General features: G+C 42.1%; 1 long non-coding RNA gene across 1 annotated transcript; it reads right to left on the reverse strand.

Annotated features, from left to right (window-relative positions):
* Positions 1-8,639: 8,639 nt before the first annotated feature.
* LOC138258644 (uncharacterized) lies at positions 8,640-9,645 on the reverse strand. Its single transcript, XR_011198477.1, has 2 exons — positions 9,249-9,645; positions 8,640-8,970 (listed from the first exon to the last, which is right to left on the reverse strand). It is a non-coding gene; the product is annotated as an uncharacterized lncRNA (long non-coding RNA).
* Positions 9,646-11,959: the final 2,314 nt, after the last annotated feature.

Here is an 11,959-nt window from a genome sequence, read left to right on the forward strand (position 1 = left end):
TTTTTCCAAGACTAGTATTTAAAAGAGGACAAATACCAGAGCAATTGAGAAACATGAAGACAGTTGAATGTCCAAAGTAAAGGCATTTAAGTCATCTTTCTTGTAATACCTTTCCAGGATGCCTTTAGAATGGCTTCATTGATGTCCCTACTGTTGTAAGTAAGCTGCAACTGGCCCACAGGAAGAATTAGGTGCTAACCATTGGGACCAGGGAGACTTCCATATCACACACCTGGCCTGCTGAATGAGGAGAGGATCTACTGGTGTGAGCCCCAATACACACAAAGAGAACATGTAAATCAAGGACAGGATAAGTGAAAAATGTCCTCACACACCCACCCCTAAAAGCAGGATGAGTGTAGCAAATATTTGGTTACTTTAACTAGTACAACATGACTAGAAATTATGTGGCAAGGAATCACATGAGAATAAAGGAGTCAATGAATTTACCATCCTCAGGAGGGAGCATTTTTGTAGTGTTCACTCTAGAACATGTTGCCAGCACATTGGGTTCCTGGTTTGGATTCCTGATGTGCTGACATTCTTTAGTATGTTGGCAAGGGTGAGTGTCAAGGGGACTTGAGACAGTTGGTGACAATGTGCCTGTGAGCAGCCTGGGGTAGTTCAGCTTCTTTTGTATTTTCCAAATAAACTATGTTTTCACTCCACACCACTGTCTTACTTCATCATTATAAGTGGTGACGAATGGAGCAGAACCACCCTGTATAACAAGAACCCAGGTGTGGACCTGTGGAGTTCCCTGCTGCGATCAGCCAACACTGTGTGGCTCGGGCAAGTGCGGAGCCTGCTGAAGTTTGAAGCACCACCGGCACCTGACTGACAAGGGACAGATTGTGGGTGCCACAAACAATTCTCTATAAACGTTTGACAGTTGCCTTGCTGGGTACCCCTTTGTGGGCCATTTGAGGCATTGTCTTGTGTTTTACATTTGGTTTTGCCCACAGATTTCATCACACATACTACACACTGATGCCTGTATTTTTTACAATTTGGCATAGTGTACATTGTGTCACCTAACCAGCTTCCACTGTTTTCAGTCAAGCTTATTCAGTGTAATTCTCCAGTAACAAGCACACCAGTAAGGGTCTGTTCTCAGCAAATGTGTGTCTTTCACAGTGATAGGCACACCTGCAACCATTTGTAAGCAACTTCCTTCCTTGTGTAATTATGCCTTCATGTGCACTTTTGTGTTTCTCTGAAAACTTAACTGGCTTTTCTCACAGGCATACCATTGAAGGGGTACTGATTCCATTGCTGTCAGTCTTGAGTTCCAAGTTGTGTCTTCTGTAGATGTTATCAAGGTTATGTATAGTTTCTTTCATCATCAACATAATCTGTTCATTTTGTAACTGAATCAGTTTTCTTTCATTTATTACTTAAATTGTGCATTGGACTCCAACATGCAGTTGGATAACCTGCCAGCACCTTTCCTGGATACTCTGGAAGAGCCACCTATTCCTTTGAGACAGTGGTTCTGCACTTTTGAAATGTATTTAGGTACTATTGGCACTTCTAAGTTCAGAGCAGAATGGAAAACATTTACTCCTTCACCCTCTTTGGTTCGAAGAAAGATCCATGTTAGGCACTTGCATGAAGTTGAAATAATTGATGGTGAGGAATTGGACAAATTTCAGTAGGCTGTAAAAAAACTTAACAGGTTTGATTTACCTCCAACTCTGGTAGTTTTGAGACAAAAACATTTTTAAGAGACTTCAGAGAATACATTAGGATGTTGACACATACATATCCCTGTTAGGCAAGCTAGTGCTGGAATGACAATTTGAAAAAGTTCAGTGAACAACTGATATGTGATCAGTTCAATTGTCACTGGAAGAACAGTACAATGAGTCAGAAGCTTCTTTCCATGGGTAATCCTTCCTTATACTATCCATATTGCAAAAACATTGAGACATCCATCAAATGTGCAACAGAACTGGATGACAGAGCCAATGAAAACATAAATCCTGTCCAATGCAAGGAAGATGGTTGAAAAGGAAAAAAGTATTCTTCAACAAATTACTCTGCTCAACACAATATAGTTTTTAAGTAGCCTTAAATATGTTTCTGATGTGAGAGCCAGTCTCACACAAAAAGGGAAAACCATGCCCAGCAAAAAATGTACACTGTAGACCATGTAGCAAATTTAGGGAATGATAAAAAAATGAGGGGGATAATTTGATCAGTGAAGTTCAAGACACGGTTCTTGTTGTAAGCGAGTGTGATGTGTGACATGGTGATCTGGAAGACTGTGTAGATCCCTATGCTAATATTCACATTGGGGACAAAGTGCTAAGACTGTTGGTTGATTCTGGTGGTAGTATCACCATGATCACACAAGAGCTTTTTCAACAAACCTGGGACTGACTGTTGTTGACACCAGACAGATTCCCAGTTTCTTATGAGAGGTGAAACATTGAGCTACAGGAGTAATTTGAAGACATCATAATGTTTATTGGGAGGTACAAGGGAAGTTCTAAGTTGCAGTGAAAAGGTTAAACATACATGGGTGGCTTTACCAAGGTCTATTCAGTATGGTATTATGCTTGGAGTAAGAGAACAGGTGGTAGTTGAGGAACTACTGAACCTGTATCCTAATGTTTTCTCAGGTGAACTTGGGAGAGTAAAAGCCTTCAGTCCTAAAATGAGAACTGAAGATAGTGCTATACCCATTAAATACAAGTTAAGAGGGGTACTTTTTAGTGTCAGAGATTACTTGGAAAAGGAACTTGAGGCTTTGGCCAATATATAGGCATCATAGAGCCTGTAGAATCCTCACATTGGCTCTCTCCTTTAGTGGTTGCTCAAAATAAATGGGAAGTTGAGAGTGTGTGCCAATCTTCATGCTCTCAATAGAGAGATTTGTGTTGATTCTCACGCTGTCCCCAAGATTAATTAAATGTTATACGTTTCTGGAGCAAAATGTTTCACTGAACTGGATTTAGCATCAGCATACCACCAGATACAATTGGAACCAGAATCTTGTTATTTAACATCTCATTTTCCCCATTGGGTACCTATCAGTACTGCTGTATGCCATTCGCTGCTAGCGTTTCAGCTGCTTCAGTATTCGATCAAGTGATGTCTGTCATGGTTAAAGGGATAACCATTATAACCCTCTTTCAAGAAGATGTGTTGAAACATGCCCCTGATCTACTTATACACAGTGCCGAACTCAAACAAATACTCAAGATCTTCAGAGATAGAGTTGTGCTAAAAAGGGACAAGTATGAATTCTTAAAAGATTCAGCTGGGCCATGTCATCTCATCTGATGGAGTTCTGCCTCAAACTGTACTGATCAGTGCTATCATTGAACCACCACCTCTTGTTAACCAGGTTGGAGTCAAGTCTTTTTTGGGTCTCTGTGAGTTCTATTCATGATTTATACCAGATTTTGCATCCAGAGTTAGTCCCATTTTAAAATTTACCTTAGGCCAGAGTAGATTTTTTCATGGGGGGAACTGTGTGGCAGCATTTAAAGATATCTAACATCAATTGACAAGTGTTGAGGTTCTCAAACTATATGACCATGCCCTCAAATTGCTATTTGAGTGTCAATGCCTACAATTTGGGGTTGGATGCTGCATAATCATAGAAGTCAGGTGATAGGGAAGTTCACCATTGATTTTGCCTCAAGGGTTCTCCGTGATGCCAAAGTCCATTATTCAGTTATCGAAAAAGAGTCGTTGGCATGCTGATGGATCATTGAAAATTTTAAATGGTATTTGCTGGGAAGGCATTGTGTACTTCAAACAGATCACAAACCTTTGGTGACTATTGCAAGTGGTACTAATGATACGCACAATACGCTAAGATTGGATAGAGCTGCATCATGGTTGCTCCAATTCCAATTCGATGTGGTACACATTTTGGGGAAAAGGAACATAAGAGAAAACTTTATGTCACAGTTCCCTATCAAAGAGAATGATCAGGAATGTTTTGACTCTGACGATGAATGCTGTTTGATTGCTGCTGTGAAAATCGAAAAGGATTGTCCTTTTTCCGAGTTGCCACGGTTGACAATGTTTTTCTCAAGGTTGAAACCAAGTACATCATGGGGGGTTCACCTAGAGAGGTAGCTCTTGATCCATGGGTCCAACCATTCAGTAAAGTATCTAAAGAACTGTCTAAAGAAGGTGGGTTAAGACAGTTGGTGACAAGGTGCCTGCGAGCAGTCTTGGGTGGCTCCACTTCTTTTATACTTTCCAAATAAATTTCGTTTTCACTCCACACTGCTGTCTTACTTTGTCATTATAATCTGGGACACATCGTAAGGCACACGCAAAAGCACTTCCCAACTGTGTCTCCCTTGCCACTCTGTCTTTCTCTGTCTTTCTCTGTCTTTCCTTGCCTTTCTGTCTCCATCTCTGTTTCCCTGTTTTTCTCCATCTCTCCCAGGCTTTCTTGGTCTCTTTCCATTTCTCCATTTCTTCTTGTCTCTCTGCCCTGTGAAGTTTGTCAGTCTCTACATGAATCAGTCTCATGCCTTCCTTTCTCTCTTTGGCTCACTCAGTTTTTCCTTCTTTCCCTCTTCCTCTGTTTTTTACTGTCTTTTGTTTTTATTGTCTTGCTGTCTTTCCCTATCTTCCCACATCTCTCTCTCTCCTTCAATCTCTTTCTGTCTCTCCATTTCTCTGTATGTCTCTGTAGCTCTTTGTCTCTCTTTGTCTTGTTGTATTTACCCACTCTTCAACTCCTTGTTTCTCTCTCACTCTTTTGCACTCTGTATTTCTCTTTCTCCTGCCTTTGTGTTGCTCTCATTGTTTTTTGTTCTCTCTCTCGCTCCGTTTTTATCTTGATGTCTTTCTCTCTCTTTCACTGTATTTCATTGACTCTGTTTATCTCTTCCAGACTTACTCTGACTCTACTCTCTCTAGCTCCATCTTTCTGCTTGCATCTCTGCTGACTTCCTCGGTTTTTCACTCTCTTCCTGTCTCTCAATGTCTTTGTCCTTCTCCGAGTCTAAGTGCCATCGTCTAACTCAGCATCTGTGGGAGAGAAGTAATGTTTAGCTGTAATTGATCCCAACATTTGAAGGAGGAGAAGTGTGTTTGACCACAGTCAGTCCCACTGTCTCTAAGGACAGGCGTCCATCGTGTCCTCAAACTGTCAAGCATCTGCTTGAAGAGAAGTGTGTTGCGTGCCTATTCTATTCAAGCATCTGCAGAAATTGAAACTATTGTGCTCATAACAACTCGCCATATTAGCAAGGACTGAAGTTCATTGTGGGTACAATTTGTCCCAGCATCTGCGAAGACAGAGATGCGTTGTGGCCCATTCTGAAACAATATCTGCTGTTCCCGGACCTGCAGGGACAGGGGTGTACTGTGGGCCTTCTTTTTCTCAGCATCCATTGGGACGTTACAGACCATTCTCTCTCAGAATATGCAGTGCAGAGTCTTTGGGTGCTAAGCACGTTTAGATACCATGTTGATGGCGCAGCCAGGGGGCAACACATGTAAAGCGACAATGCATTTTGTAGTTTCAAGTTTGCTTTCGACAGAAAAGATATCGATTTGTTTTACATATTCTGAAGAAAAGAACGTAACAGTAAATTCCTGTCGGCTCGGTCTCTTTGAATTCCACTTGTCTGCCAAGTCCTAACTCTGGTGTGCCTCAGACAATTAGTGTCAGCGTTTTTTGTTTGATTTGCACAGAGCTCAAGACTGCGACCATCATGTTTATATTTCATGCCACTCCAGGCCTCCTAAGTAACAAGATTTTAGCAACAGACTTAACATCTGTCAAGTCCATTTTATATTCATGTATTAAATGGGATTAGGCGGAGGACCTAGACAAGTTTAAAATAAAAACACACACAAGGCTGATAAAGCTTCACTAGCATTCATGCAAAGCTTTAGTTGAGCAGTCCTACTACATAGTCTGCTAAGCAAGTTAAACCGAGCAGTCTCTGAAAGGCTTACAGGAAATATTTTAATGGATCTTGAAATATGTCCCTCTTGGAATGAAATGCCTTTAAAAGAACATGATGACAGTTTGAGGCAGCACTTGAAGCGACTGAGATAGTAACAGGGAGATATATATTTGAATTTATTTTATTGTCCACAAGCATTACATGCTTTTAAACAAAAGAACTGCTCACAAACATTTAAAACGTATATAATACAAATATAGGATGGCCATGTTTCATTTATCTTTTAAACAAATTGATTGCCAAAGGAATATATTTTTAAAGGTGTTAAATAGACGCTGGGTGTCTCCTTGTACTGCTTATGGGTTCCAAGAGCAATGTTCTTACACTGCATGTTTCACTTCAGCATTACCTTATGCATCACAGCAGAGTTTCCTACCACAACACTAAAAATTAACTAAACAAGAGTGACAATGGGCCCAGTGTCAACGTTATACTAGTGTAATACTTGAACCTCTCTGCTTGGGTTGTGCGGAGTTTCTGCTGGAATTTCCCCGAATCCAACATTATTAGACTCTCCTCAGCAAACAATTTAGATACGGTAATTAACTGTATCACTTTCCTCTGTGTGAGGCCTTAAATCGGTGCAAAAAGGAGGGGTGCAAAATGTTCGGGTGAGTTAAAGTCGGAAGGACAGGAAAACAAAGGTCAAATGGTACTTGCTCCATAAATACTATTGTGAATATTCGACAATGACCTTGAGCTACTTCATTAAAATGTAGAAGACAGCAAGCTCCCAGTAGAACATTCGGAGTTCTATGTATGAATTTTACACATCTCACATGAAAAAACAACGCATTCTGATATGGCCCCTGCACCATTTCAAATCCCCCAGCCCTTTTAACCTGAGAAAAGTCTGTAGATGAAGCATTTTACCTCATGTGTCTACTGTCAAACCAGAATACGTTTACCTCGTTATAACTTTCTTACATCCGATGTCCATGGAACAGAAATTAAATACTAATGTCCAGTCAAAATTGCAATGAGAATTCTGCAAGACTCGTGTAAATTCAGGTGAATAGCAGAGAAAAATACCCAACAAAGAATAACAGATAAGAATAAGAATAACGATCTGAATGACTACTGTTCATTAATTCTTTATTAAGATGATTGTATTGATAGAACTACTGTGGTAAATGCCTACATACAAATATCTGAAAATCTCATTCCTGGGTTGCCAAGTCAATTCCAGCTTGGAAAGCCATGCACCACTAATATATTTCTTAAACTTCAGCTCGCCTTGTACCTCCAACACTAAGGCCCTCATTATGACATTGCAGTCTTTTCCCAAGACCGCCGATGCCAGGGGCGCCAGAAGACCACCAGTGCTGGCATTCTTCTGCCCTCCATAATATGGACACTGCCGGATTTCTGCCACAATTAGGGTGGAGATCCGGCAGTAGCCATGCTGGCGGGCGAGGCACCGGAGTGATGCTACCACCAGCACCGTCTCGCCAGAAGGATGCCGCCAGCTGTATTATGGCCATTCATCTGGCCTAGCGGTGTCCTGCTGGTGGGGTGTTGTTGGTGGTAGTAGCTCTCCTTCCCGTTCCCTGCCAGACAACCACCTCGCCGGCCAAGGTAAGTTGGGCATCTGTCAGGGGAGGGCAGTGGAGGGTGTTGTGTGAGAGCATGTGGTGTCTGCGTGTGTGTATGAATGTGTGTGTGTTCATGTGTGTATGCATCTGTGAGTTGTGTGGTGTATGAGTGGTTGTATGCATGTTAGTGAATGCATGTCTGAATGTTCAAGTGAGTGCGTGTCTGCATGTCAGTGTGTATGTGTGTGTGCATGTGTGAGTGAATGTGTGTCTGGATGACTGTGTGTGAGTGCATGTTTGGAAGTAGTGGTGCATGCATTGTGCGTGTGGGTGTGTCTGTGAATGATTGTGGGGGCGCGGGGTTTGAGGGGGCCCTGTGATTCTAGGGCGGTTAGGTGATTGCTGGGGAGGTGGGGTGCCTTCTATGGATGAGAGGGAAGAAATTCCCTGTCACCAGTAGACCTATTGCCATGGCTTTCGTGGCGGTGGTACCGCCGTGAAAACAATGGGGGTAGGCAAGCTCATTCTACCACTGGCTGACATGTCTGCACATCTCTGGCCTGTTGGCGGTGATACCACCATTAACCCTGGCAGTCAAAAGATCGCCAGGGTTAAAATGAGGGCCTAAGTATTTATGGCCTGTTGCAAAACTTCCTTTTGTCAGCAAGGCTGGCCTAAACATTATGCCCTTTGGAATTTTCCAGGTGGGCTGAAAGTTAGGGGGTCTGCTTTAGAGCTTGATGTGCTTCCATGTAATAAACATGAAAGCACTCATGGCTCATTCTAGTCAACAGACTGTGCAGGGTTGAACATTTTTGCCTGGGCCGATTTTGATTTCCAGGCTGGTCAGGCTTGTTGAGGAAGTATACGATGTAGGAGGCTTATAGTACACCTTAGGCCCTTGTTACTCAAATTACAGCAGGGAGTCAAATGCGGCCCTCATGACCTTTTTATGCGGCCCAATGGTCGACAGGAGCACTGGGCTGCACTTTACATGAATAACAATAAAAAATGGTAAATAAACAGGCAAACATTCATTAAAACGTTAATTGGTGTTAACCAAAGGAAGGGATTAGGGAGTCCTGCACCACTTAACGTCAGAAACACCTTGACTTTAAACACATCTTGTAGTAAAAGTGTAACAATATGATAATATCTTGAAAATTTTATTTAATTTACATGCAGAACAAACCTCTTCACTATAGCACAACTGATTATATCGGTGTTCTGAGAAGTATTAATTTAAAAATGATAGTTTCAAACATGAATTTAAAAACAATCTGTAGGTGGCAAATATTGTACGTAATAGATGGGACACTGACTATAATTGGGGTTTTTCTGCATGTTCTTTTTATTTCTTGTGTATTTTTTTAGAGACAAGATGGTTATGACATACTAAGGCCCCTTCTAATCTTCTTCCTTTCTCTCCTAGGTTGTTTCTTCCCTCCTCTGGAGTCGAATCCTGCTTCAGACCGGCGTGCCTTAGGAGGAAGAGAGGGAAACCAGATATCAGGTAGGTGATGTATTTAGATAAAGTATAGGACAGGTTCACCAGGGAAGGGAGTGAGTGGGGATTTGAGGAGGGACCACTCAGGTGTCACACGTGTAAGGCGTGCATAGGCGCTCGTGACAAGATGTTTCCCCTTTTCCCATCTAACCCACCTCTTCTTTACAGGGTTAGTTCCCCTGGTCATCCCCTCACCCTCTCTCCTCCCTCCTTAACCCCAATGGGAGATCCTTTAAGCAAATAGGATCGTACCTTGTGCAGCCACGTCCCTCCAGGAACCTGGCGGGGCTTTCTGATGTCAGGCTCCTTTTTTCCTGTGCCCGGTCTCACTCTTTGATTCTCTCCGTCGCAACTCCTCTCTCTGTCCTCTTCCTTTCTCGTGTTGCCTCTCCCCTCCTGCCTTTCCACATCTCCTCGCTCCTCCGCATCTTCTTCTTCATTCGCGTTGCCTCTCTCCTTCTGCTGTACCCTCTACGCGTCTCCTCACTCTCCTCGCTCTTTTCCCCTGCTCATGCTGTCTCTCCGTTACGACTGTAGCCTGCTCGCATCTTCTTTTTCTTCTGTGTCTTCTCCCCCGCTCGAGTCCTTCTGACCCCAGAAGTCTCCTGAGGTTGCCGGATTTCTTCCTCTTGAAGTGCACCCGGGGCACTTCCCTGTGACGCCATTGGAGGTTGCCCCGGTAATCATCTTTGCCGGCGGAAATCCTGTAATGGCATTCCTGTTACACAATCATTCTTACCCATACCCTGACAACAATGTCAATAGTGAACTGAAGAGGCAAGACAGTTGTTCTGTACACTCTTTGAGTAGCCTAGGTTCCTATTATATATGAACAACATTACAGTGTATTAAATCAAACACAGGAGAAGGTTTTGGATGGTACACATCCTGAAGTGATGATTTATGACATCCTATCCTGATTATGAAAAAAAGAAGGGAAAGTGAAATAAAACAATTGCTTACGATCACACAACTTGGTAAAGTGGGGAAGCTGCGATTAATCCTGGAATTAATCCCAGGTTCTCTGGTTTCACATTGTCCAATTCTACTAATATATGTATACTACATGGATAAGCTTTGCTTACCCTACACTCACCTTTGTATTTTCCGAAACAGAAATTAATGAAGCCACAGATGTCACAGTAATGAAACTGAAATGAATGAAGCCACACATTCAATAGTAATTGCAATTGATGCCACAATTGAGGCAAACATGACTTAAATCATAGAAATTAAAAGGAAAATTAAAGGAGGAAACATAGAATAACCAATGACTATATGATTGAAGAATTGATGAATTCCAATTACAGTTCTAATCTATCGTAGGCTGAATGAAATTGTATATAGTATGTTTTGATAAGATTTTAAGCTGTTATCTTGATACGTTGTTAAAGTAGATTGATGAATGTGTGTAGTGCGAGTGTGGCATGTATGAGGCTGAATGAGTGGTAGAGAATGGTATGGTGTTTTTCAGTTTTTGACAAGATTTTTTTTTTAGCAGAGATTAGATATAAAGCTTGATAATATGATGCAAGACAAAACTACTAAATGCTATGCAATACAATGTGAAATAAAGTAGAGGTGAGAAAGATTTGTTATATTGCCTGAGCCATTAGCATATGTAAAATATTTAGCAGAGAAAGCTAAGTTTGTTTGCCTGTGCAGTTTTTCCTTGTATGATTTGTTGTTTTCCCCGGCCTGAGGAACCAATATCTACTTCTGGGGGTCCCTAAACACAACAGGAGTCGTGCCTCCTATGTATTTGAGGCCAAGGTAAATTTTAACAAATAATAAATGGAGGAAGTTCCAACTAAAACAATTCACTGGACAACATGAAAAGAACGTAGGTGTACAGCGTACTGCAAATGTAAAAATCACTTCCCATAATAAAAGTATATACAGGCCATAAGTAAATACAATCAGTGAAAAAGGAAGGGACCTGAAAATATCTCCCTCAGAAGAAAAAGTTTAACCACAGTGGAAAAAGGACTCAATAGCATGGGCGGCTCCTCCATCAGGGCGGAAGAACATCACCCCCCCCACCAGCAGCAGCTGCTGAAAACCTTTTGCTAAAAACTTTAATAAACTATGTTTATTAGTGTTTTTAGAAAAAGGGGCAGTCGACAGGCTCTTACGAGCACTGTCGGGGAGTGCACAGTGCTCCCGCTTACTGAGCATGTATGTTTGGCCGGTCGTCTCGGACTGGCCAAACATACATGCGCAGAACGATCTCTCCAGCCCAGCAACTGTGTTGCTGGGCTGGAGAGAGCCTGTACAGGCTCCCAGTCTGCCCAGGAGCATCCTGGCTGGGTGCTCCCAGCCAATCCTGATGCTAGGACTGGCTGCAGGGCAGGCTGGGAGCCTGTGCATGTAGCCTGCACGCAGGAGAGGAGAAGCGTGGTGGTTACGGAGGATGGTGCGATGATTTAGGTAAGTTTTTTTTTTTTATTAATTATCCCCGTGCACTGACCCACCCCCTGCTACTACTGCGAGCCGCTCCTGCTCATTAGTAGTGACTGAGCACCAGACTTGGGTGCAGTTAATAACGTGGCTGAGTCAAGTGACTAATTTTAAAGAGACGCAAACACCAATATACCAAAATCAAGTAATACTGCACACACTCCCACATAAAATCACTGTAAACAATTGCATTCAATGAATATTTACCTTCTGCCTAGGAAAACGTAAAAACTATTCACCTTGCATACCTTTTTGAACAACAACTTCTTATTTCGGCATTGTGTAATCAAAGAGCTGCCACTGTGTACTTCCTGGTAAGACTGTAGAGATGGAGGCAGGACTACAGAAATTCGGGACTGCCAGTAAAAGCCAAAACAAAATGCAAGCAACTCAGTTGTCCACTGCCCTAAATAAGATAATGAAAAAAGGTCCCAATAATACTCAGTCTATAGTGGAGTACTAAATCAACAGAATACAAACATAACGAAACACAAACATGAAAG

The sequence above is a fragment of the Pleurodeles waltl genome, chromosome 9 (assembly GCF_031143425.1).
Source record: "Pleurodeles waltl isolate 20211129_DDA chromosome 9, aPleWal1.hap1.20221129, whole genome shotgun sequence".
NCBI lineage: Eukaryota > Metazoa > Chordata > Amphibia > Caudata > Salamandridae > Pleurodeles > Pleurodeles waltl.